This window comes from Cyanistes caeruleus, chromosome 6 (genome assembly GCF_971803275.1).
Source record: "Cyanistes caeruleus chromosome 6, bCyaCae1.hap1.1, whole genome shotgun sequence".
Lineage (NCBI taxonomy): Eukaryota > Metazoa > Chordata > Aves > Passeriformes > Paridae > Cyanistes > Cyanistes caeruleus.
Window position 1 is genome coordinate 18,072,570 of NC_141706.1, and position 24,645 is coordinate 18,097,214.

Sequence of the window (24,645 nt, forward strand, 5' to 3'; positions counted from 1 at the left end):
CCTATTCCACCCATGGTGTGACAGGTTTCTGCGCTGTGCAGGGCATTTCTCTGCATCTGGGAGTCCAAGGGAAAGTAAAATTGTTGCCGAAGTGAACAGCAACAGCAGTAGGGAGCAGCAGAAGGAAGTCGTGCCCGTACTTCTTCTACAAGACAACTAGAGACTTGTCAGCAAGCGGCTGAGCAGCATCTACGTTCCACTTGCAGTCTGAAAGTTTCCCGTGCCACATGCCTGTTCAACACCTTCCTTATTCGCCTGCCCGCAGCGCTCGCGCTTTCCCCCGCCCGCGCTCTGACCGGCACTCTCCCTCTGACACACATGGTTCCTTGGCCGGTTGCCAAGAGCTCCGGAAAGCAGCTTCTGCCGAAGGAGACTCGCCTCTTGCGGTTACCTTCTCTGAGCTCCGGAGTCCTGGCTTCTGCCTTTCTTGCTCTTAATGCAAGCGGAAAGCTTTTGCACTGCGTCTGGCGAGGAGAACGTGTGACAGGACAGCACATGTTTGTGCAGCTCACCCCTGCCACTGACACAAGCACGGATTTGCAGCACCCTATTCCACCCATGGTGTGACAGGTTTCTGCGCTGTGCAGGGCATTTCTCTGCATCTGGGAGTCCAAGGGAAAGTAAAATTGTTGCCGAAGTGAACAGCAACAGCAGTAGGGAGCAGCAGAAGGAAGTCGTGCCCGTACTTCTTCTACAAGACAACTAGAGACTTGTCAGCAAGCGGCTGAGCAGCATCTACGTTCCACTTGCAGTCTGAAAGTTTCCCGTGCCACATGCCTGTTCAACACCTTCCTTATTCGCCTGCCCGCAGCGCTCGCGCTTTCCCCCGCCCGCGCTCTGACCGGCACTCTTCCTCTGACACACATGGTTCCTTGGCCGGTTGCCAAGAGCTCCGGAAAGCAGCTTCTGCCGAAGGAGACTCGCCTCTTGCGGTTACCTTCTCTGAGCTCCGGAGTCCTGGCTTCTGCCTTTCTTGCTCTTATTGCAAGCGGAAAGCTTTTGCACTGCGTCTGGCGAGGAGAACGTGTGACAGGACAGCACATGTTTGTGCAGCTCACCCCTGCCACTGACACAAGCACGGATTTGCAGCACCCTATTCCACCCATGGTGTGACAGGTTTCTGCGCTGTGCAGGGCATTTCTCTGCATCTGGGAGTCCAAGGGAAAGTAAAATTGTTGCCGAAGTGAACAGCAACAGCAGTAGGGAGCAGCAGAAGGAAGTCGTGCCCGTACTTCTTCTACAAGACAACTAGAGACTTGTCAGCAAGCGGCTGAGCAGCATCTACGTTCCACTTGCAGTCTGAAAGTTTCCCGTGCCACATGCCTGTTCAACACCTTCCTTATTCGCCTGCCCGCAGCGCTCGCGCTTTCCCCCGCCCGCGCTCTGACCGGCACTCTCCCTCTGACACACATGGTTCCTTGGCCGGTTGCCAAGAGCTCCGGAAAGCAGCTTCTGCCGAAGGAGACTCGCCTCTTGCGGTTACCTTCTCTGAGCTCCGGAGTCCTGGCTTCTGCCTTTCTTGCTCTTAATGCAAGCAGAAAGCTTTTGCACTGCGTCTGGCGAGGAGAACGTGTGACAGGACAGCACATGTTTGTGCAGCTCACCCCTGCCACTGACACAAGCACGGATTTGCAGCACCCTATTCCACCCATGGTGTGACAGGTTTCTGCGCTGTGCAGGGCATTTCTCTGCATCTGGGAGTCCAAGGGAAAGTAAAATTGTTGCCGAAGTGAACAGCAACAGCAGTAGGGAGCAGCAGAAGGAAGTCGTGCCCGTACTTCTTCTACAAGACAACTAGAGACTTGTCAGCAAGCGGCTGAGCAGCATCTACGTTCCACTTGCAGTCTGAAAGTTTCCCGTGCCACATGCCTGTTCAACACCTTCCTTATTCGCCTGCCCACAGCGCTCGCGCTTTCCCCCGCCCGCGCTCTGACCGGCACTCTCCCTCTGACACACATGGTTCCTTGGCCGGTTGCCAAGAGCTCCGGAAAGCAGCTTCTGACAAAGGAGACTCGCCTCTTGCTGTTGCCTTCTCCGAAACCCGGAGTCGCGGCATCTGCCTTTCTTGCTCTTATTGCAAGCGGAAAGCTTTTGCACTGCGTCTGGCGAGGAGAACGTGTGACAGGACAGCACATGTTTGTGCAGCTCACCCCTGCCACTGACACAAGCACGGATTTGCAGCACCCTATTCCACCCTTAGTGTGACAGGTTTCTACGCTGTGCAGGGCATTCTCTGCATCTGGGAGTCCAAGGGAAAGTAAAATTGTTGCCGAAGTGAACAGCAACAGCAGTAGGGAGCAGCAGAAGGAAGTCGTGCCCGTACTTCTTCTACAAGACAACTAGAGACTTGTCAGCAAGCGGCTGAGCAGCATCTACGTTCCACTTGCAGTCTGAAAGTTTCCCGTGCCACATGCCTGTTCAAAACCTTCCTTATTCGCCTGCCCACAGCGCTCGAGCTTTCCCCCACCCGCGCTCTGACCGGCACTCTCCCTCTGACACACATGGTTCCTTGGCCGGTTGCCAAGAGCTCCGGAAAGCAGCTTCTGCCGAAGGAGACTCGCCTCTTGCGGTTACCTTCTCTGAGCTCCGGAGTCCTGGCTTCTGCCTTTCTTGCTCTTATTGCAAGCGGAAAGCTTTTGCACTGCGTCTGGCGAGGAGAACGTGTGACAGGACAGCACATGTTTGTGCAGCTCACCCCTGCCACTGACACAAGCACGGATTTGCAGCACCCTATTCCACCCATGGTGTGACAGGTTTCTGCGCTGTGCAGGGCATTTCTCTGCATCTGGGAGTCCAAGGGAAAGTAAAATTGTTGTCGCAGAGAGCAGCAACAGCAGTAGGGAGCAGCAGAAGGAAGTCGTGCCCGTACTTCTTCTACAAGACAACTAGAGACTTGTCAGCAAGCGGCTGAGCAGCATCTACGTTCCACTTGCAGTCTGAAAGTTTCCCGTGCCACATGCCTGTTCAACACCTTCCTTATTCGCCTGCCCACAGCGCTCGAGCTTTCCCCCACCCGCGCTCTGACTGGCACTCTCCCTCTGACACACATGGTTCCTTGGCCGGTTGCCAAGAGCTCCGGAAAGCAGCTTCTGCCGAAGGAGACTCGCCTCTTGCGGTTACCTTCTCTGAGCTCCGGAGTCCTGGCTTCTGCCTTTCTTGCTCTTATTGCAAGCGGAAAGCTTTTGCACTGCGTCTGGCGAGGAGAACGTGTGACAGGACAGCACATGTTTGTGCAGCTCACCCCTGCCACTGACACAAGCACGGATTTGCAGCACCCTATTCCACCCATGGTGTGACAGGTTTCTGCGCTGTGCAGGGCATTTCTCTGCATCTGGGAGTCCAAGGGAAAGTAAAATTGTTGCCGAAGTGAACAGCAACAGCAGTAGGGAGCAGCAGAAGGAAGTCGTGGCCGTACTTCTTCTACAAGACAACTAGAGACTTGTCAGCAAGCGGCTGAGCAGCATCTACGTTCCACTTGCAGTCTGAAAGTTTCCCGTGCCACATGCCTGTTCAACACCTTCCTTATTCGCCTGCCCGCAGCGCTCGCGCTTTCCCCCGCCCGCGCTCTGACCGGCACTCTCCCTCTGACACACATGGTTCCTTGGCCGGTTGCCAAGAGCTCCGGAAAGCAGCTTCTGCCGAAGGAGGCTCGCCTCTTGCGGTTACCTTCTCTGAGCTCCGGAGTCCTGGCTTCTGCCTTTCTTGCTCTTAATGCAAGCAGAAAGCTTTTGCACTGCGTCTGGCGAGGAGAACGTGTGACAGGACAGCACATGTTTGTGCAGCTCACTCCTGCCACTGACACAAGCACGGATTTGCAGCACCCTATTCCACCCATGGTGTGACAGGTTTCTGCGCTGTGCAGGGCATTTCTCTGCATCTGGGAGTCCAAGGGAAAGTAAAATTGTTGCCGAAGTGAACAGCAACAGCAGTAGGGAGCAGCAGAAGGAAGTCGTGCCCGTACTTCTTCTACAAGACAACTAGAGACTTGTCAGCAAGCGGCTGAGCAGCATCCACGTTCCACTTGCAGTCTGAAAGTTTCCCGTGCCACATGCCTGTTCAACACCTTCCTTATTCGCCTGCCCGCAGCGCTCGCGCTTTCCCCCGCTCGCGCTCTGACCGGCACTCTCCCTCTGACACACATGGTTCCTTGGCCGGTTGCCAAGAGCTCCGGAAAGCAGCTTCTGCCGAAGGAGACTCGCCTCTTGCGGTTACCTTCTCTGAGCTCCGGAGTCCTGGCTTCTGCCTTTATTGCTCTTATTAAGCTGCAGGTGCAAGCTCCTGACAAATGTGTTCTGCAGATACAGTTTCTCCCTGCCGGATGCACTGGAAATGCTTTCTGCTGGTATTCTCACCAAGAGTCACAGAGTGCTTAACTCCGGAGCTCTGAGAATGGAAGCGCAAGAGGCGTTCCGCTTTTGTCATAAACATTGCTCCAGAGCGCTTGGTAACTGGCACAAGGAAACATGTGTGCGGCATAGCGACCATTCACTCCCAGGGCTGGCAATGCAGGAGCAGTGCTAAAAGGCAAAGGAAAGCGCTTAGCATCCGGCTTGTGCACAAAGCTTTCGGACTGCTAGAGGAACATAGCTGTGGCTAACCCGCTTGCTCAGTTGATGTTAGCTGCCACCTGGAAAAACTTCAGCAGCAGGTTGTTTATGCTGCTACCTGTTTCCAGGAGACGACAAAGACCCATGAAGCAAGTGCATTTTCTTGGCCCATTTTGCTAAGCAAAGCTCTTCTGCAGCTCTTTAGTGCTTGCCAAACTCCAATGTGCGTCCTGCTACTTGCAGGTGTCAAGGAGCACAGCCTTCTGACAGCAGCTTTCAGGTTGCGTAAGAAAGAGCTTGGCCCTTTGAACGTGCAGCATATCTGTGTGTGCGTAAGCTGCAGGTGCAAGCTCCTGACAAATGTGTTCTGCAGGTACAGTTTCTCCCTGCCGGATGCACTGGAAATGCTTTCTGCTGGTATTCTCACCAAGAGTCACAGAGTGCTTAACTCCGGAGCTCTGAGAATGGAAGCGCAAGAGGCGTTCCGCTTTTGTCATAAACATTGCTCCAGAGCGCTTGGCAACTGGCACAAGGAAACATGTGTGCGGCATAGCGACCATTCACGCCCAGGGCTGGCAATGCAGGAGCAGTGCCAAAAGGCAAAGGAAAGCGCTTAGCATCCGGCCTGTTGCGCAAAGCTTTCGGACTGCTAGAGGAACATAGCTGTGGCTAACCCGCTTGCTCAGTTGATGTTAGCTGCCACCTGGAAAAACTTCAGCAGCAGGTTGTTTATGCTGCTACCTGTTTCCAGGAGACGACAAAGACCCATGAAGCAAGTGCGTTTCCTTGGCCAATTTTGCTAAGCAAAGCTCTTCTGCAGCTCTTTAGTGCTTGCCAAAATACAATGTGCGTGCTGCTACTTGCAGGTGTCAAGGAGCACAGCCTTCTGACAGCAGCTTTCAGGTTGCCTAAGAAAGAGCTTGGCCCTTTGAACGTGCAGCATATCTGTGTGTGCGTAAGCTGCAGGTGCAAGCTCCTGACAAATGTGTTCTGCAGGTACAGTTTCTCCCTGCCGGATGCACTGGAAATGCTTTCTGCTGGTATTCTCACCAAGAGTCACAGAGTGCTTAACTCCGGAGCTCTGAGAATGGAAGCGCAAGAGGCGTTCCGCTTTCGTCATAAACATTGCTCCAGAGCGCTTAGCAACTGGCACAAGGAAACATGTGTGCGGCATAGCGACCATTCACGCCCAGGGCTGGCAATGCAGGAGCAGTGCCAAAAGGCAAAGGAAAGCGCTTAGCATCCGGCTTGTGCGCAAAGCTTTCGGACTGCTAGAGGAACATAGCTGTGGCTAACCCGCTTGCTCAGTTGATGTTAGCTGCCACCTGGAAAAACTTCAGCAGCAGGTTGTTTATGCTGCTACCTGTTTCCAGGAGACGACAAAGACCCATGAAGCAAGTGCATTTTCTTGGCCCATTTTGCTAAGCAAAGCTCTTCTGCAGCTCTTTAGTGCTTGCCAAACTCCAATGTGCGTCCTGCTACTTGCAGGTGTCAAGGAGCACAGCCTTCTGACAGCAGCTTTCAGGTTGCGTAAGAAAGAGCTTGGCCCTTTGAACGTGCAGCATATCTGTGTGTGTGTAAGCTGCAGGTGCAAGCTCCTGACAAATGTGTTCTGCAGATACAGTTTCTCCCTGCCGGATGCACTGGAAATGCTTTCTGCTGGTATTCTCACCAAGAGTCACAGAGTGCTTAACTCCGGCGCTCTGAGAATGGAAGCGCAAGAGGCGTTCCGCTTTTGTCATAAACATTGCTCCAGAGCGCTTGGCAACTGGCACAAGGAAACATGTGTGCGGCATAGCGACCATTCACGCCCAGGGCTGGCAATGCAGGAGCACTGCCAAAAGGCAAAGGAAAGCGCTTAGCATCCGGCCTGTTGCGCAAAGCTTTCGGACTGCTAGAGGAACATAGCTGTGGCTAACCCGCTTGCTCAGTTGATGTTAGCTGCCACCTGGAAAAACTTCAGCAGCAGGTTGTTTATGCTGCTACCTGTTTCCAGGAGACGACAAAGACCCATGAAGCAAGTGCGTTTCCTTGGCCCATTTTGCTAAGCAAAGCTCTTCTGCAGCTCTTTAGTGCTTGCCAAACTCCAATGTGCGTGCTGCTACTTGCAGGTGTCAAGGAGCACAGCCTTCTGACAGCAGCTTTCAGGTTGCCTAAGAAAGAGCTTGGCCCTTTGAACGTGCAGCATATCTGTGTGTGCGTAAGCTGCAGGTGCAAGCTCCTGACAAATGTGTTCTGCAGGTACAGTTTCTCCCTGCCGGATGCACTGGAAATGCTTTCTGCTGGTATTCTCACCAAGAGTCACAGAGTGCTTAACTCCGGAGCTCTGAGAATGGAAGCGCAAGAGGCGTTCCGCTTTCGTCATAAACATTGCTCCAGAGCGCTTGGCAACTGGCACAAGGAAACATGTGTGCGGCATAGCGACCATTCACGCCCAGGGCTGGCAATGCAGGAGCAGTGCCAAAAGGCAAAGGAAAGCGCTTAGCATCCGGCTTGTGCGCAAAGCTTTCGGACTGCTAGAGGAACATAGCTGTGGCTAACCCGCTTGCTCAGTTGATGTTAGCTGCCACCTGGAAAAACTTCAGCAGCAGGTTGTTTATGCTGCTACCTGTTTCCAGGAGACGACAAAGACCCATGAAGCAAGTGCATTTTCTTGGCCCATTTTGCTAAGCAAAGCTCTTCTGCAGCTCTTTAGTGCTTGCCAAACTCCAATGTGCGTGCTGCTACTTGCAGGTGTCAAGGAGCACAGCCTTCTGACAGCAGCTTTCAGGTTGCCTAAGAAAGAGCTTGGCCCTTTGAACGTGCAGCATATCTGTGTGTGCGTAAGCTGCAGGTGCAAGCTCCTGACAAATGTGTTCTGCAGATACAGTTTCTCCCTGCCGGATGCACTGGAAATGCTTTCTGCTGGTATTCTCACCAAGAGTCACAGAGTGCTTAACTCCGGCGCTCTGAGAATGGAAGCGCAAGAGGCGTTCCGCTTTTGTCATAAACATTGCTCCAGAGCGCTTGGCAACTGGCACAAGGAAACATGTGTGCGGCATAGCGACCATTCACGCCCAGGGCTGGCAATGCAGGAGCACTGCCAAAAGGCAAAGGAAAGCGCTTAGCATCCGGCTTGTGCGCAAAGCTTTCGGACTGCTAGAGGAACATAGCTGTGGCTAACCCGCTTGCTCAGTTGATGTTAGCTGCCACCTGGAAAAACTTCAGCAGCAGGTTGTTGATGCTGCTACCTGTTTCCAGGAGACGACAAAGACCCATGAAGCAAGTGCTTTTTCTTGGCCCATTTTGCAAAGCAAAGCTCTTCTGCAGCTCTTTAGTGCTTGCCAAAATACAATGTGCGTCCTGCTACTTGCAGGTGTCAAGGAGCACAGCCTTCTGACAGCAGCTTTCAGGTTGCGTAAGAAAGAGCTTGGCCCTTTGAACGTGCAGCATATCTGTGTGTGCGTAAGCTGCAGGTGCAAGCTCCTGACAAATGTGTTCTGCAGGTACAGTTTCTCCCAGCCGGATGCACTGGAAATGCTTTCTGCTGGTATTCTCACCAAGAGTCACAGAGTGCTTAACTCCGGAGCTCTGAGAATGGAAGCGCAAGAGGCGTTCCGCTTTTGTAATAAACATTGCTCCAGAGCGCTTGGCAACTGGCACAACAAAACATGTGTGCGGCATAGCGACCATTCACGCCCAGGGCTGGCAATGCAGGAGCACTGCCAAAAGGCAAAGGAAAGCGCTTAGCATCCGGCTTGTGCGCAAAGCTTTCGGACTGCTAGAAGAACATAGCTGTGGCTAACCCACTTGCTCAGTTGATGTTAGCTGCCACCTGGAAAAACTTCAGCAGCAGGTTGTTTATGCTGCTACCTGTTTCCAGGAGACGACAAAGACCCATGAAGCAAATGCGTTTTCTTGGCCCATTTTGCTAAGCAAAGCTCTTCTGCAGCTCTTTAGTGCTTGCCAAACTCCAATGTGCGTGCTGCTACTTGCAGGTGTCAAGGAGCACAGCCTTCTGACAGCAGCTTTCAGGTTGCGTAAGAAAGAGCTTGGCCCTTTGAACGTGCAGCATATCTGTGTGTGCGTAAGCTGCAGGTGCAAGCTCCTGACAAATGTGTTCTGCAGGTACAGTTTCTCCCTGCCGGATGCACTGGAAATGCTTTCTGCTGGTATTCTCACCAAGAGTCACAGAGTGCTTAACTCCGGAGCTCTGAGAATGGAAGCGCAAGAGGCGTTCCGCTTTCGTCATAAACATTGCTCCAGAGCGCTTGGCAACTGGCACAAGGAAACATGTGTGCGGCATAGCGACCATTCACGCCCAGGGCTGGCAATGCAGGAGCAGTGCCAAAAGGCAAAGGAAAGCGCTTAGCATCCGGCTTGTGCGCAAAGCTTTCGGACTGCTAGAGGAACATAGCTGTGGCTAACCCGCTTGCTCAGTTGATGTTAGCTGCCACCTGGAAAAACTTCAGCAGCAGGTTGTTTATGCTGCTACCTGTTTCCAGGAGACGACAAAGACCCATGAAGCAAGTGCATTTTCTTGGCCCATTTTGCTAAGCAAAGCTCTTCTGCAGCTCTTTAGTGCTTGCCAAACTCCAATGTGCGTGCTGCTACTTGCAGGTGTCAAGGAGCACAGCCTTCTGACAGCAGCTTTCAGGTTGCCTAAGAAAGAGCTTGGCCCTTTGAACGTGCAGCATATCTGTGTGTGTGTAAGCTGCAGGTGCAAGCTCCTGACAAATGTGTTCTGCAGATACAGTTTCTCCCTGCCGGATGCACTGGAAATGCTTTCTGCTGGTATTCTCACCAAGAGTCACAGAGTGCTTAACTCCGGCGCTCTGAGAATGGAAGCGCAAGAGGCGTTCCGCTTTTGTCATAAACATTGCTCCAGAGCGCTTGGCAACTGGCACAAGGAAACATGTGTGCGGCATAGCGACCATTCACGCCCAGGGCTGGCAATGCAGGAGCACTGCCAAAAGGCAAAGGAAAGCGCTTAGCATCCGGCTTGTGCGCAAAGCTTTCGGACTGCTAGAGGAACATAGCTGTGGCTAACCCGCTTGCTCAGTTGATGTTAGCTGCCACCTGGAAAAACTTCAGCAGCAGGTTGTTGATGCTGCTACCTGTTTCCAGGAGACGACAAAGACCCATGAAGCAAGTGCTTTTTCTTGGCCCATTTTGCAAAGCAAAGCTCTTCTGCAGCTCTTTAGTGCTTGCCAAAATACAATGTGCGTGCTGCTACTTGCAGGTGTCAAGGAGCACAGCCTTCTGACAGCAGCTTTCAGGTTGCGTAAGAAAGAGCTTGGCCCTTTGAACGTGCAGCATATCTGTGTGTGCGTAAGCTGCAGGTGCAAGCTCCTGACAAATGTGTTCTGCAGGTACAGTTTCTCCCTGCCGGATGCACTGGAAATGCTTTCTGCTGGTATTCTCACCAAGAGTCACAGAGTGCTTAACTCCGGAGCTCTGAGAATGGAAGCGCAAGAGGCGTTCCGCTTTTGTAATAAACATTGCTCCAGAGCGCTTGGCAACTGGCACAAGGAAACATGTGTGCGGCATAGCGACCATTCACGCCCAGGGCTGGCAATGCAGGAGCACTGCCAAAAGGCAAAGGAAAGCGCTTAGCATCCGGCTTGTGCGCAAAGCTTTCGGACTGCTAGAAGAACATAGCTGTGGCTAACCCACTTGCTCAGTTGATGTTAGCTGCCACCTGGAAAAACTTCAGCAGCAGGTTGTTTATGCTGCTACCTGTTTCCAGGAGACGACAAAGACCCATGAAGCAAATGCGTTTTCTTGGCCCATTTTGCTAAGCAAAGCTCTTCTGCAGCTCTTTAGTGCTTGCCAAACTCCAATGTGCGTGCTGCTACTTGCAGGTGTCAAGGAGCACAGCCTTCTGACAGCAGCTTTCAGGTTGCGTAAGAAAGAGCTTGGCCCTTTGAACGTGCAGCATATCTGTGTGTGCGTAAGCTGCAGGTGCAAGCTCCTGACAAATGTGTTCTGCAGGTACAGTTTCTCCCTGCCGGATGCACTGGAAATGCTTTCTGCTGGTATTCTCACCAAGAGTCACAGAGTGCTTAACTCCGGAGCTCTGAGAATGGAAGCACAAGAGGCGTTCCGCTTTTGTCATAAACATTGCTCCAGAGCGCTTGGCAACTGGCACAAGGAAACATGTGTGCGGCATAGCGACCATTCACGCCCAGGGCTGGCAATGCAGGAGCAGTGCCAAAAGGAAAAGGAAAGCGCTTAGCATCCGGCTAGTGCGCAAAGCTTTTGGACTGCTAGAGGAACATAGCTGTGGCTAACCCGCTTGCTCAGTTGATGTTAGCTGCCATCTGGAAAAACTTCAGCAGCAGGTTGTTTATGCTGCTACCTGTTTCCAGGCGACAACAAAGGGACATGAAACAAATGCTTTTTCTTGGCCCATTTTGCTAAGCAAAGCTCTTCTGCAGCTCTTTAGTGCTTGCCAAACTCCAATGTGCGTCCTGCTACTTGCAGGTGTCAAGGAGCACAGCCTTCTGACAGCAGCTTTCAGGTTGTGTAAGAAAGAGCTTGTCCGTTTTAACGTGCAGCACATCTGTGTGTGCGTAAGCTGCAGGTGCAAGCTCCTGACAAATGTGATCTGCAGGTACAGTTTCTCCCTGCCGGATGCACTGGAAATGCTTTCTGCTGGTATTCTCACCAAGAGTCACAGAGTGCTTAACTCTGGAGCTCTGAGAATGGAAGCGCAATAAGCGTTCATCTTTCTTCATAAACAGTGCTCCAGAGCGCTTGGCAAGCGGCACAAGGAAACATGTGTGCGGCATAGCGACCATTCACGCCCAGGGCTGGCAATGCAGGAGCAGTGCCAAAAGGCAAAGGAAAGCGCTTAGCATCCGGCTTGTGTGCAAAGCATTCGGACTGCCAGAGGAACATAGCTGTGGCTAACCCGCTTGCTCAGTTGATGTTAGCTGCCATCTGGAAAAACTTCAGCAGCAGGTTGTTTATGCTGCTACCTGTTTCCAGGAGACGAGAAAGACCCATGAAGCAAATGCTTTTTCTTGGCCCATTTTGCTAAGCAAAGCTCTTCTGCAGCTCTTTAGTGCTTGCCAAACTCCTATGTGCGTGCTGCTACTTGCAGGTGTCAAGGAGCACAGCCTTCTGACAGCAGCTTTCAGATTGCGTAAGAAAGCGCTTGGCCCTTTGAACGTGCAGCATATCTGTGTGTGCGTAAGCTGCAGGTGCAAGCTCCTGACAAATGTGTTCTGCTGGTACAGTTTCTCCCAGCCAGATGCACTGGAAATGCTTTCTGCTGGTATTCTCACCAAGAGTCACAGAGTGCTTAACTCTGGAGCTCTGAGAATGGAAGCGCAAGAAGCGTTCCGCTTTTGTCATAAACAGTGCTCCAGAGCGCTTGGCAACTGGCACAACAAAACATGTGTGCGGCATAGCGACCATTCACGCCCAGGGCTGGCAATGCAGGAGCACTGCCAAAAGGCAAAGGAAAGCACTTAGCATCCGGCTAGTGCGCAATGCTTTTGGACTGCTAGAGGAACATAGCTGTGGCTAACACGCTTGCTCAGTTGATGTTAGCTGCCACCTGGAAAAACTTCAGCAGCAGGTTGTTTATGCTGCTACCTGTTTCCAGGCGACAACAAAGGGACATGAAACAAATGCTTTTTCTTGGCCCATTTTGCTAAGCAAAGCTCTTCTGCAGCTCTTTAGTGCTTGCCAAACTCCAATGTGCGTGCTGCTACTTGCAGGTGTCAAGGAGCACAGCCTTCTGACAGCAGCTTTCAGGTTGCCTAAGAAAGAGCTTGGCCCTTTGAACGTGCAGCATATCTGTGTGTGCGTAAGCTGCAGGTGCAAGCTCCTGACAAATGTGTTCTGCTGGTACAGTTTCTCCCTGCCGGATGCACTGGAAATGCTTTCTGCTGGTATTCTCACCAAGAGTCACAGAGTGCTTAACTCAGGAGCTCTGAGAATGGAAGCGCAAGAGGCGTTCCACTTTCGCCATAAACATTGCTCCAGAGCGCTTGGCAACTGGCACAACAAAACATGTGTGCGGCATAGCGACCATTCACGCCCAGGGCTGGCAATGCAGGAGCAGTGCCAAAAGGCAAAGGAAAGCGCTTAGCATCCGGCTTGTGCGCAAAGCTTTCGGACTGCTAGAGGAACATAGCTGTGGCTAACCCGCTTGCTCAGTTGATGTTAGCTGCCACCTGGAAAAACTTCAGCAGCAGGTTGTTTATGCTGCTACCTGTTTCCAGGCGACGACAAAGACCCATGAAGCAAATGCTTTTTCTTGGCCCATTTTGCTAAGCAAAGCTCTTCTGCAGCTCTTTAGTGCTTGCCAAACTCCAATGTGCATGCTGCTACTTGCAGGTGTCAAGGAGCACAGCCTTCTGACAGCAGCTTTCAGGTTGCCTAAGAAAGAGCTTGTAATTGTAATGATGCATCTAAAGAAGATATATTAGGGTGGCAACAACAAATAGAGAAACTTGTGCAGCAACTACATGCTCTTATTGAGCAGTCATTAAGTACAAGTGGAGCTCAGCATCATCAGGAGAAAGCCGCTCCACAGAAAACGCTGAATCTATGAACAGAATCTTTTTGGTAATGGCAGGATATGATACGTCCTGAACTATCTGCTCCACCTTTGGAGACACTTTTAACACCACAATCTTACTCAAGTTCCAACTTGACTACCCTGGAAGAAGAAAAGCCAGATTTAGATTGGTTTCCACCTGAACCAGGGGGGCATGGGGAGAGCACTGAATTGTGCGCAGAGAACAAAGGGTTCCCCAGAGACGAGGCGGTACAGAAAATGTTCCAAAGCCACACAGGACAAATATCAGCAATTACAGAAACAGTTGAACAGAAACAGGTAGCTCAGACAGCTTCAAAGAGAGTTAAAATAGCCAAGAAATCACTTACTATATGATACCTACTTTGAAATTCATCACTGTAATTAAAAGTTAGTAAGTTGCAATGATCACTGTTGTTACCACCTGGCTCTGAGAGGCTTTTCGTGTAACATTGCCTGTTTTTGTAAAGTCACGTCCTTTTCCCTCTGCTTGTGAACAACGAGAGAAATATTGAGAGAAAGAACTGCATTTGTTAAAATTAACTTTGTGAGGTTTTTTGCTCTCCATCTTTCCCCTCTGCGAGACTACGCGGAGAATGACGAAGACTTCACTCAAACCTTTTAGAGGTAACATCAGCAGAACAGCAGCAGAGTGGCTGTTCACACCCCTGCTCCCTCTCTAAGAAGAAGCACTGGGACAGTACTCAGTTTGTTAAAAAGTCACAATTCATTGGTTTTTAAAAATGTTTTTATTTACCCTTTTAGAGTTAATTTTGTGTTTTAAGTAATTATGAGTTTATGCAGTTGCAGTTTTTTAGAGTTTTACTAGAGAAATTATTGTGATTCTTTGAAAGTTCAAAAAGCCCCTTTTTAAAAAAAAGTGTTTAAGGTGAATATTAACAGAAGTAAAAGTTACCTTGCAATAATTAGTTTTAAAACCTAATGTTAAAATATTGAATGATTTACAGCTACTAATTAAACAACCTTCCAATTAATGTTATCTACAAAAGATATTTATGGTTTAAAAATAACTAGCTAAGAAAACTTCACTGCACAAGACAAAGTTAAGTTAAGCATATATTACCCATTTGCTTGGTTTCTTTTACAATTGTAATAAGGTAATTTCAATGTGAGTCCTTTTGTTATCAAAAACACTTATAACAGCATATATATCAATTTGGACTTCAGATTTTAATTAAGAATTAGACTTGATGTTTTTGAAAAGTGCTACAAAAGCTGAATGGCAGCTTGCCAAATCCTGTGTTGCTGTGGTTTTTCTCTAGTAAAACTGCACTTTAAAATCCTAACTTAAGCATATACTAGGCAAATTCCTGTTATGATTAAATATTTTAGTAACATCTGTAGTTATTATGAGTTATTTTTAAAGCCAAATGACGTAAAATAGTGGTGTATTTGTTACATTTTTATAATCTTTATAGTGAATCCATGTTACTGTTATATTGTGTTTAAAAGGTATATACCAAACTTTCAGTTGCCTTTCCGTAATAATAGAGTAAGATTAAGTTATGCTTTTATTTGATATAGATTAAGTGTTAACAGAATTAAGCAAAGTTAAGTTTCATTATGTTTGGGTCTGAATGTTTTTAAGTTAAGTTTTATAACTTTGCTATTCTTTCAAGGTTAAGTTCTGTTATTTCCTTTTGTCATAATTAATTTTTACCAGGTGTAAATATTGTTTAACTTGAATTGGTTTGTTTTGTTAAAAGTCACTTATCTAAACTGCAAAGTATAGTTATTTTCCTAGAAAGATGAAGATGACTACAACTGAAACAGCTGTGATAGAACACTGATGAATACGTGCTTGTGGATAGAAGTGAATGCAGTCTGTGACACCCTTGATTTCATCGGGAGTTCTATTGTTTGTTTCAACCTCTGCAGTTTGTTTTTTTTTTTAGCTTTATTATTTTTCAGTGTTTTCAGAATTCCAAGAAAATGTATCATTGCTGAGGGTCGGCTGCCATGGGAGAGACTTTAGATTAAACCAACAGTTAAATGGTTTAATTGGTCTGTGTCCTAGTTTAGGGCAAATCAGGAAGAAAAACTCCAAATGGGGATCTCCACAGGGAAATGCCCCTCCCCACCAACGGGTCCGGGAAAAAAAAAAAAAAAAAAATTCCGTGGAGAGAAGTGGAAAAAGCTGTTTATTTAACAGAAATTGAGTAATATTAAATAATAAAACCTCTTGCTGTTCGATGGGATGGTAAGTCTAGGAAGAAAAGTCTTTTTTCATGTGGTGCAGCTCGGCTCGCTCAGGTTCTTATCAGTCCCTCCAGCGCTGGAAAAGTGCCGAGGCCCAGGCCCCGGTGGGCCACAGGCGTGAGCTCCCGGGGTTTGGCTGGGTGTCCAGAGCAGGCTAGCACAGATCCAAGAAAACTGGAAAAAAACAAAGGTCCAGGGAACTCCTCTGCCTCAGCTAGCTAAAACTAACTAAAAGTCAGAGAGAAGCTCTGTCCCGCTGTCTGTCCGTGCTGCAGACAACACAGTCCAGGAGCGGGGTGTGTGGGAGTGATGTTTTCCTTAACACACTGCGCACTTCTTCTTCCCCCTCTCTTGCTTTCAAAGACAGTCTTAAAGGTGCAGGACTTAATATATAACATAAACCAGACGACTGGGGATACCAGTATCATAAAGTCACCCCAGGACATTCTGTTACCTAGGACTTCTGATCATTTGCTTTATAAGAATGCACTTTGGCAATTTGCTGTGCTTTAAGCATCTTATAGCTGCTATTATTAAAAGCCATGTTTTGAAAATGACTTAAGAGACATCTTTCCTTTTAGTTTAAAGCCTAAGGCCCTGACCAAGCCTTGACTTTACCTGGACAGAATGTTTGCCAACAGATCCAGATGTTTTCTGCACCAAATCAGTATTTGAGTCACTTTTTGACTTGGCAATTTGACGCTATTAATATGACAGCTGGATCAATTTTGAAGTGAGCTTGGAGAATCATTTCTGGAGGTGGTTATCTAATCCTTCACCAATTTTGTTGTGTGTTTGCAGACTATGGGATGCTGGTGCAGTGTTTTAGTAGTTGGTAGCAATTTTGTATCATGTGTGTTGTTAATAATGTTTATTATTTGATTGATTTTTACCTGCTATAGGTTTTTTATTTATTGTGTATATAGTGTTGATAATGATGTGCATGACAGAAATACATCTCTTTTTTTTTTTTTTTAAATGAGGGGAATTGATGCCCTAAAACATTTGATTAGTCTAATATGTACATTAGAAATTTGGACCACAATAATGAAATATTTACATCAATAATTTAGAAAGGTCATATAAGCTGAATTTACAATTAAGTGTACCACAGCTAAATCAAAATTATTTATTAACTTCAAAGAGAGAAGTGCCTATGTTTTGTTGACAGGTTCAAAAAGGTCACCTGTTCATCTGACCAGACTGTCTGCCTCTGAAAACATGAGATCCAGTGAACAGAAAAGTCGCCACACAAACTTGGTACTCCAGACAAGATCAGAAGTGGAGCTACCACAACACAGTTGTGTCTGAAAACTACACAGATAGTTTGCCAACATAAATTTTATGTTGTTATCATGATGTTGTGTCTCTACCAATTTTCTTCTGTTACTCTCTGTTTTAAGATTTAGAAGGATGTGAAGAACAACCCGAACATCGATGCCCTCAGTCAGTCACTGATCGGCTGCCAGCTGATGCCACAGGAGCAGCAAATGTTCCAAGAGTGAATCACATTAAATCACAGCCTGTTTGTAAGAAGAATTTTGTAGATCTAAAAGAGTATAGAGACTCCATATGACTGTATATAAAAGCAAAATTGTAACTGTATTTTTACCCTTTAAAAAAATTGCTTTCATGCTTAGATTGCATGAATTCCAGAGCACGTGTGTTGAAAGTAGCTAGAGAATAGTTTAAGATAAAAAGTTTTAGCTTGTGTGATAATTGTTATTTGTAGGTTATTGATAATTTTAGACAAAATATTAGTATAAGGTGTAAGTATTCCCCCTTCAAGAGTTAAAGCGAGCATCTTTGAAAGTTCACTTAACTTTAAACCTTAAAGGAATTCATTCAACAAATTACAAAAGCCTGATTAACTGTGATTCTGAAAGCATGGTGTCATTCCATGGAACAAACTGTTTATAGTAATTGTGTTGTGTATAGTCCCGACCAACTGTCTGCTGATTAACATCCAAAAGTGACAGAACATATGGGTCACTCTGGCACACTAGACAGGCCAAAAATCAATGTGTTTGAGCCTAGCCACACCTGGAGATCCTTTTCACACCTGTTTCATAGGAGTCCCTGAATGGGATCCTCAAGCAGTTAAAGGTTTAGTTAGTAATGAAACTCTACTGAATCAATTGGCAAGTATACCAGAGTGCAATCGCACTGTTGGCTTCATGTCAAGACAACTTGAAACCTGCTGGCAAGCAAAAATTATCAAAGTTCTCAATGTTACCATAGGGCCCCCAGAAGAGTTGGACTTGTTAGGCTCCACCAATACCTCAGGTGGATGAATAATGTCTGAACCGCCAACAAAAAGCCACTCCAACAACGTGATGCAACACTGGGCCACAGTTAACCCTATACTTGATCTTATTACTAACACCAAAAGTAAAGCTTCTTATTTCTGGTGCAATCTCACAGGGCGATCACCAAGGCGATTACCTAGTGCAATATTCTTAACCTGTGGAGATAGAGCATGGAATGGAATTCCTGCTAGTCCACATGGAGGACCCTCTTACCTTGTGAAACTTACTTTGTTCCATCCAAACTTACACCAACTGGTGAATATAGCTGGTAAAATAAAAAACATCAAACAGTCAAAGCGAAGCCTAGATGAATTACAATGTGATTATGTTAGAGACACAGACTTTTGAGGTCATGGTATAATATGGCTTGCTTCCTTTTTTACTCCAGGAGCAGCTGCTGCTAAAGGCTTGTCAACTCTAAAAAGGCTAGTTTGTTGGACCAGGAAAGAACTGAACTTAACATCAACAATGTTAAGTGAACTTTCAGCTGATGTAAGTAGTGTACGTCACGCCGTATTACAAAATCGAGCTGCAATTGATTTCTTGCTCTTAGCACAAGGACATGGTTGTGAGGAGTTTGAAGGCATGTGCTGTTTGAAGCTTACTGATCATTCAGTTTCACAAACAACTAAAACAGCTACAGAAAGGGTTACATGCCCTGAAAGAAGATAGTGACCCCATTGGAAGTTGGTCAGCCAACTGGGGCATTACTGGATGGCTGAGGTCTCTTGTGCTGGAGGGGGAATGCATTTTACTTATGGTGTTTATCGGGATAGTGGTTTTAGGTTGTATGTTATCTTGTCTTCGTAGAAGTGTAGAATGAATTGCATCTAAAGCCTGGCTGTTGTTCTGGGGTGAGTGTGATGTTAAATTGTATCCCCATTCATCCACCTAGCCCAGAAATAGGTTTTGTATCCTTAAAACTTCATCTAAGAGTAAAAGAGTGGAGAAGAAGCACCAAGTCTGTTATCAGAGACTTGATAACATAACTTGATACTTGCTCCCCCCACATCCCGGAACAGGGTTTTGAGTACAGCACAGAAAGACAATAAGGGACAGATCACCTTGGCTTTCCATCTAGCTGAAGCAGAGAGGTCTTCCTGGTCTGTTTTCTTTCCCTTTTCCTTGAAACGGATTGAACCTGCTCTGGAGTGGGGACTCAGGGGAGCACCAGGAGCTTGCACCTGTGGACTACCGGGAGCCCAGCCTGGGCAGCGGCATTTTCCAGCACCAGAGGGATAAAAGATAAAAGAGCGAACATCCACAGGAAATAGACCCTCTGAATTTTGTCATCTCTTCAGAGCGGTGAGAGGTTTTGTAATTTGATATTGTTCATTCTTGTGCTGGGTAGTGCTGTGCCTGTTAAATAAACAGGTTTTTTCCACTTGTCTCAGAGAAATCTCTTCCCAAACCGGTTGGGGGATGGGAGAAAGGGGCCACCTGGGTTTGCTTCCCAGGGGGGGCCCATTGAAGGTTTTGTCCCATATTTGCCAGGACACTTGTGCAAAAAGAGAAAGGGGGAATTGTAGAAACTGTTTTAACAGAAGGAGGGCATGATGTTTTAGTAAAAGCTTGTCTGCCCAAGCCAGCCTTTGGTATAAGCGACAATATTAAAGGTAGTGTCCTTGAAACTCTCTCAGAGCAGCGAGATTGAAAGAAAAAAAATAGCCTTGTGTACCAGGAAAAGAATGTAAAATATGTATTAACCAATAGTAGCTTGCCAAGCCTGCGGACCCTGTCAGACCCTACAAAAGTATGCTAAAGATAGAAATAAATTACGTTTGCCATACTTCTGTGAAGACTCGGTGAATAGTCTGAGCAGGTTCTCAATAGGGTTTGTTTGAAAAATGCTATGGTCTTCCAGTCTTTTCTAAATTCTAAATAGTTGCAGCAGGAGTATACATTCTAACTTTTCTTCACAGTCACATGTATCAGCTTTTCATTATTGCAAGCCAGCAGTAGTTGAGCCTTTTTTTCCCATGTAGGTACTACACTAGGAATCTGATATAGTGTAGAAGCTTCAGATCATATTATTTTTATGCTGTAATACATAAATTTGTTGTCATGTACTTTTCTTAATATTTGTTATTGTTCCTGAAATTATTATCCTATATAATTTTTTAGTAAAGATTATTAAAATTAAGGTGTAATAAAACCTGCAATCAAAAATTTCCTGTTTCATGACTGAAATACTTTATCAAATTATCTGTAATGGAAACGAATATCATCCTCTTGTTACTGCACTGGATAGAGTGGGAGGAATGACTGAAACTGGGAATGCCTGTGAGTGGTTTTACCAGCACAAAGTATTCATTTGCTTTTATGGTAGCTGCTGCTTGCAGCACCAGGTACTTGACAGAATCAGTAAGAAATTTTATGTAAGTTTGCTCTTGAAAGCAGTTTGATGCTTCTTAGGGAGCAGTACTACAGAACTAGCCTGTTGTAAACAGAGATGAAGCAAAGCTGAGGCACAAACGTGGGCCCGAGTAACATCAAACAAAGGTCCAGGCTGTAGCTGAAAGTAGTGTAAGGTGGACCTTGTGCCTAACTGCTATCTACACAGACTACTTTGTGTAACTACCAGCTCCTCTTTGAGTCATGGGTCAGTCCTTGCAATAGGAGACTGGAACAGAAATAGAGTAAATGAAGAGTTAGCAATCAATCCAATCAAAAATCAATCCAACTAGGATGGAAGTCTAGGTTTAAGGAAGCCCTCTAAAAGCTGTTGAGGGAGAAATAGAGTCAAGGCTGTGTAAAGACCTAGAAAGCCTATTCTTCACATTTTTTCAGTGGCTTGTACTACAGCCAGAGGGAGTCCTTAAACTGTCCTTCAGACATCTCTCTTCCAATTGCTGTCAGAAGCAGGGGTGGATTTTGTCTGTGGAACTATTCTTTTGTCCTCATGACTTGTTTTGTCTGCTGAATTACTGTGTTGAATAATAAATGAAAGCAAAACACAGCCCCCAATTACTGAATTGCAGTACTTGAGTAGGACTGAAACTCTTTTTAGATTTATAAGATATGAAACTAACATACTTTATTTAGAAAGTGTAATGAAGTAATTTGTGGAAATTTTGAAATATTTAAGAGTTGTTATCTATTTTGTGACATATTAAGGGGGTTGTTTTTATAAGGAGGGAAAAAATACAATAAATTAACTATAAATAACTATAAATTTTATATTTACATATAACTTGATCTACACTTTAAACACTTCTTACAGACATGTTAGAGGTAGTTGTCTGTATTGTTACAAAGCAATACTAGACAACTTTCCTTTATGTTTGACTTTGTTAAAATTAAGTTCTTTAAACATTTCTTTGATCAACATAATTGTGTTGGTTTTGCATGGTCTGTTTTTTGGTAGCAGGGGGGACACAGAGGTGGCTTCTGTGAGAAGATGCTAGAAGATTCCATTGTCTGGCAGAGCCAATCCCTGATGGCTTGGAAGATGGACATGCTGCTATCCAAGACTGGCACAATTAGAAATTATGGTAATGCCTCAGTGAAAACATATTTAAGAAGAAATCAAAGCACAAGGTGGAGGGCAGTTGCAATTTTCCAGGCAGAGTAGGAGTAAGAACACGTAAGATAAATAACAATGGAGACACCAAGGTCAGTAAAGAAGGGGGAGGAAGTGCTGAGGCTGAGATTCCTCTGCAGGCTGTGGTGATGACAATGGTGAGCCTGCAGCTGTGCCACTGCAGTGGCACTGCAGTGGCACAGTAGCTGTGCCACTGCAGCCCATGGGGATCCACAGGGGATGCAGAGATACACCCGGAGTCCATGGGGGAGGTGTCTGCATGTCTTGGTTTGTAAGATAGGTGTCTGCTAAGGAAAGCAAGAGCCTCCCTTGGACTGGAAAATATGATCCCCTTCCCTCTGAATTATTATAATTTTGAAATTAGGAGGCTTTCAAGCAAAGAAATGAGAAAAGTTCTTTACTAGTATGCATAAAAAAGCAAACAAACGACAATAGTGGCAGCAACAACAAGCAGAACCAGAAACCCAATGACAGCCTTTTCCCAGCCACAGGCACTTTCCCCTTCCGTGCCATTCCAGACACAGCTGGCGGGGTGCTGGTGGCTCCCAGACAGACAGAGCAGGTGCCATGATTCCCCCATGCCGGTAGGGGGCACTGTGGAGTGAGTTTCAGCCATCTCTCTACACACAGTAATGATGGACGCAGCTGGCAGAAAGGGATGGAGAAGGGGCTTCCTTTTTGATCTCACAGGGGGTGCCAATCCTGGTGCTCCCTCTGGATAGCAAAAGGAGCTGTAGCAGGAACCTCAGAGTACCAAGTTGGGAAGGCAGGGATGGGTAGATGACATGCATCAGAAACTGGGCAGCTGTTGCTGGAACTGCAGGGTGTCTGGGCAGGGCAGGGTGTGCAAGTTACAGTGTAGCAAAGAAACCTCTGAGGGGTGGCTGAGAAGCAGTGGGGCTGGGCAGTGGTCACCCAGCTCCAAAACCAGCTGAGAGAGGCCCCTTTGGAGAGGGAGGGGACTTGGGCATCCCAGGGTTTCCCCTGAGGAACTGGAGCGGATGGTGAGGGGTCCTTTGTTTGGTGAGGTAGGGTGTTAATAGGATCCCAATGCAAATGCCACGCTTGGGAGCAAAGGCTTACTCACCTGTTGGAGGTTAGGTGTCCTTTTTTAGTTCTGGCTTGCCCGTGGAATTTTTACCCATTAGTTGGGGGGGGGGGGGGGGACGGGGACACACGACAACCTAACTGTGGGTGCTTGGTGGATGCTTGACAAAAGACAAAGAGTTTGGCCGGGCCCGGAAGGGGGGGGGGGGGGGGGGGGGGGTGCAGGAAAAAGAAGGGTGGGGACAGTTTGGCAGGCTTTGTTCAGCTTCGGAGAAAGACATTTTGGGCACGGAGCTGTTGCGGTGAAGAGAAGGGAATTTTGCCATCACCCAGATAGAGCTGCTGCTTCTTTTTCTTCCCTCTTCATTGGTGGCCTCGCAACCCCGGTCCTGCCGGGACATGTGGCAGTGCCAGCCACTGCCGCAGAGCTGCTGATACACCTCAGCCACCAGCCCAGGATCTCAGCTCATCCCTGCTGTTCCAGCTGAGTGTTCCTCAGAGCCCTGCAGGAGCACCGGGACTGACTGCCCAAGGGGGTTTGTGAAGCAAAGCCTCTATCCCATCCCGTCTCAGCCGAGAAAGCTGTCACAGGGCCCCTGTTTCTGTTTTCTTGTTAATGCTGTAGTTATTGTTGTTTGTTTGCCTGGTTATACTAGTAAAGAACTGTTATTCCTATTCCCAGATCTCTGCCTGAGAGCCCCTTGATTTCAGAATTGTAATGATTCGGAGGGAGGGGGTCTACATTCTTTCATTCTAAAGGAGGCTCCTGCCCTCCCTAGCAGACACCTGTCTTCTAAACCAAGACACCACCCCACTGCAGAAGAAGCAGGACCGTGCTGAGCTCTGGCAGCAGCAGCAAATTCAGCCCCTCCAGGCAGCAGGTTGACCATCCTCCTCCAAGACAGAGAGAGCAAGAGAGATAGGGGCTGCAACAGCTCTGTTTTTACCCCAGCCCAATTCTCTCGGTATCTCCGGTATCTCCGCTCTTCCCAGAAAAACTTCCAGGTGAAGAGAGACCAGCCACCTGCACCCCTCCCCTGAGCTGTGACAACTTCTTTTGTCTCACTTAAGTACCCAGTCATCTTTGTTTCTTAGCAACAAAAATGGGGGAAATTCCGTAAGAGGAAACAAAAAATAAAAGGTAAAAAATTTCCTAATTTCTGTAATAAATGCAAATTATGATATTGGCTTTTGCAAGTATTAAGATGAATATGTTATATGTTAGGTGCTTTTGCTATGTCTTTTTCTCCTGCTAGCAAGTTTTAGGCATAGGTCAAGAAGAATTTTGAACGTTAGGACTAGGTCCTGTCTGGACAAAGCCAGATAACCTCCAGATGATGAGGAGGAAAACAGATGATGAGGCCCAGGCTGCTATCAACACTGACCGCCTGTAGAAGAAGGAACCCCAGCCTAAATAAAAAGAAGATAAATGAGAAACTAAAAACAAATGCGCATTCTCTAAAAAGGCAGACCTGGGGAGTGGCTATGCAAACTAGTTCTTAGAAAGGTTTGAATATGCATTAAAATCCTAGAGCAAGACGGGATAAAAGGGGTGTTCCAAAGATACCAAGTGTGCTCTTGGCAGCACACCAGGGCACCCGGCCTGGTTTTAACCAGGTTAAAAGGGTTTAAAGCCTTTGCTTTATTATCTTTTTCTCCTAATTTCTTTTTATTAAACCTTTTATAATGTATTAAGCCAGTGAACCTCGTTTTTCACGCCTCCAACACCTCACTTGAGTGAGTGGATGTTTGGAAGGGGCTGTCATCCTGTGGGTGAGGTGGTAAAGAGAGGGGGCCCTGCTTCCAAGATGGAGCAGCCTGTCCTTGGAGGACTGCACCCTGTGGGAGAGTGACCCACTCCGCAGCAGTTTTGGGAAGACTGCTGCTGGTGAGATTGGAGCCATGCTGAATAAGTTCGAAGAGAGCTGTGTCCCATGGGAAGTCTCACAGGTCTTAAAAACGAGATTCACTTAATAAATTATAAAAAAAAGAATTTAATATAAACAAAAGACAATTAGGAGACAAAAGAAATAAAGCAAAGGGTTAAAACGGCCGGGTGCCCTGGCGGGTTGCCAGGAACACACCTGGTATCTCAGGAACACTCCTTTTATCCCATCCTTGCTGTGAGGGGTTAATGCATATTCAAGCATGTCCCCTCCCTGGTTCCACCTTCTCGGATCATGTTATTTTCTGCTGGTCAGCATAATTTTTGCTGGTCATTATTATTCTAGCTGGTCAGCATTATTTTGGAGTTTGGTTTCCTTTTTGCTGCACATGGTCACTTGTTGATAACAGCCTGGGCCCCTCATCCTTCCCCTGAGGGCAGATGGTCTTCATATCTTCCGCTGATAACAGTTTGGGTTCTATTGTTCTCCTGATAACAGCTTGGGCCCTGGTGTCCTTGCCCTCTGGGGTTTCCTTGCCTTGTACCTAGGAAATTCTTTT

General features: G+C 47.1%; 1 long non-coding RNA gene across 2 annotated transcripts; it reads left to right on the forward strand.

The window, feature by feature from the left end:
• Window positions 1-4,563: 4,563 nt before the first annotated feature.
• On the forward strand, window positions 4,564-23,340 carry LOC147652479 (uncharacterized). 2 transcript variants are annotated; one of them, XR_015288626.1, is made up of 4 exons: window positions 4,564-16,829; window positions 17,998-18,914; window positions 20,980-21,103; window positions 22,983-23,340. It is a non-coding gene; the product is annotated as an uncharacterized LOC147652479 (long non-coding RNA). The 2 variants fall into 2 exon arrangements; XR_015288627.1 differs by lacking the exon at window positions 22,983-23,340 and having other exon boundaries at window positions 20,980-21,451.
• The last annotated feature ends 1,305 nt before the right edge of the window (window positions 23,341-24,645 follow it).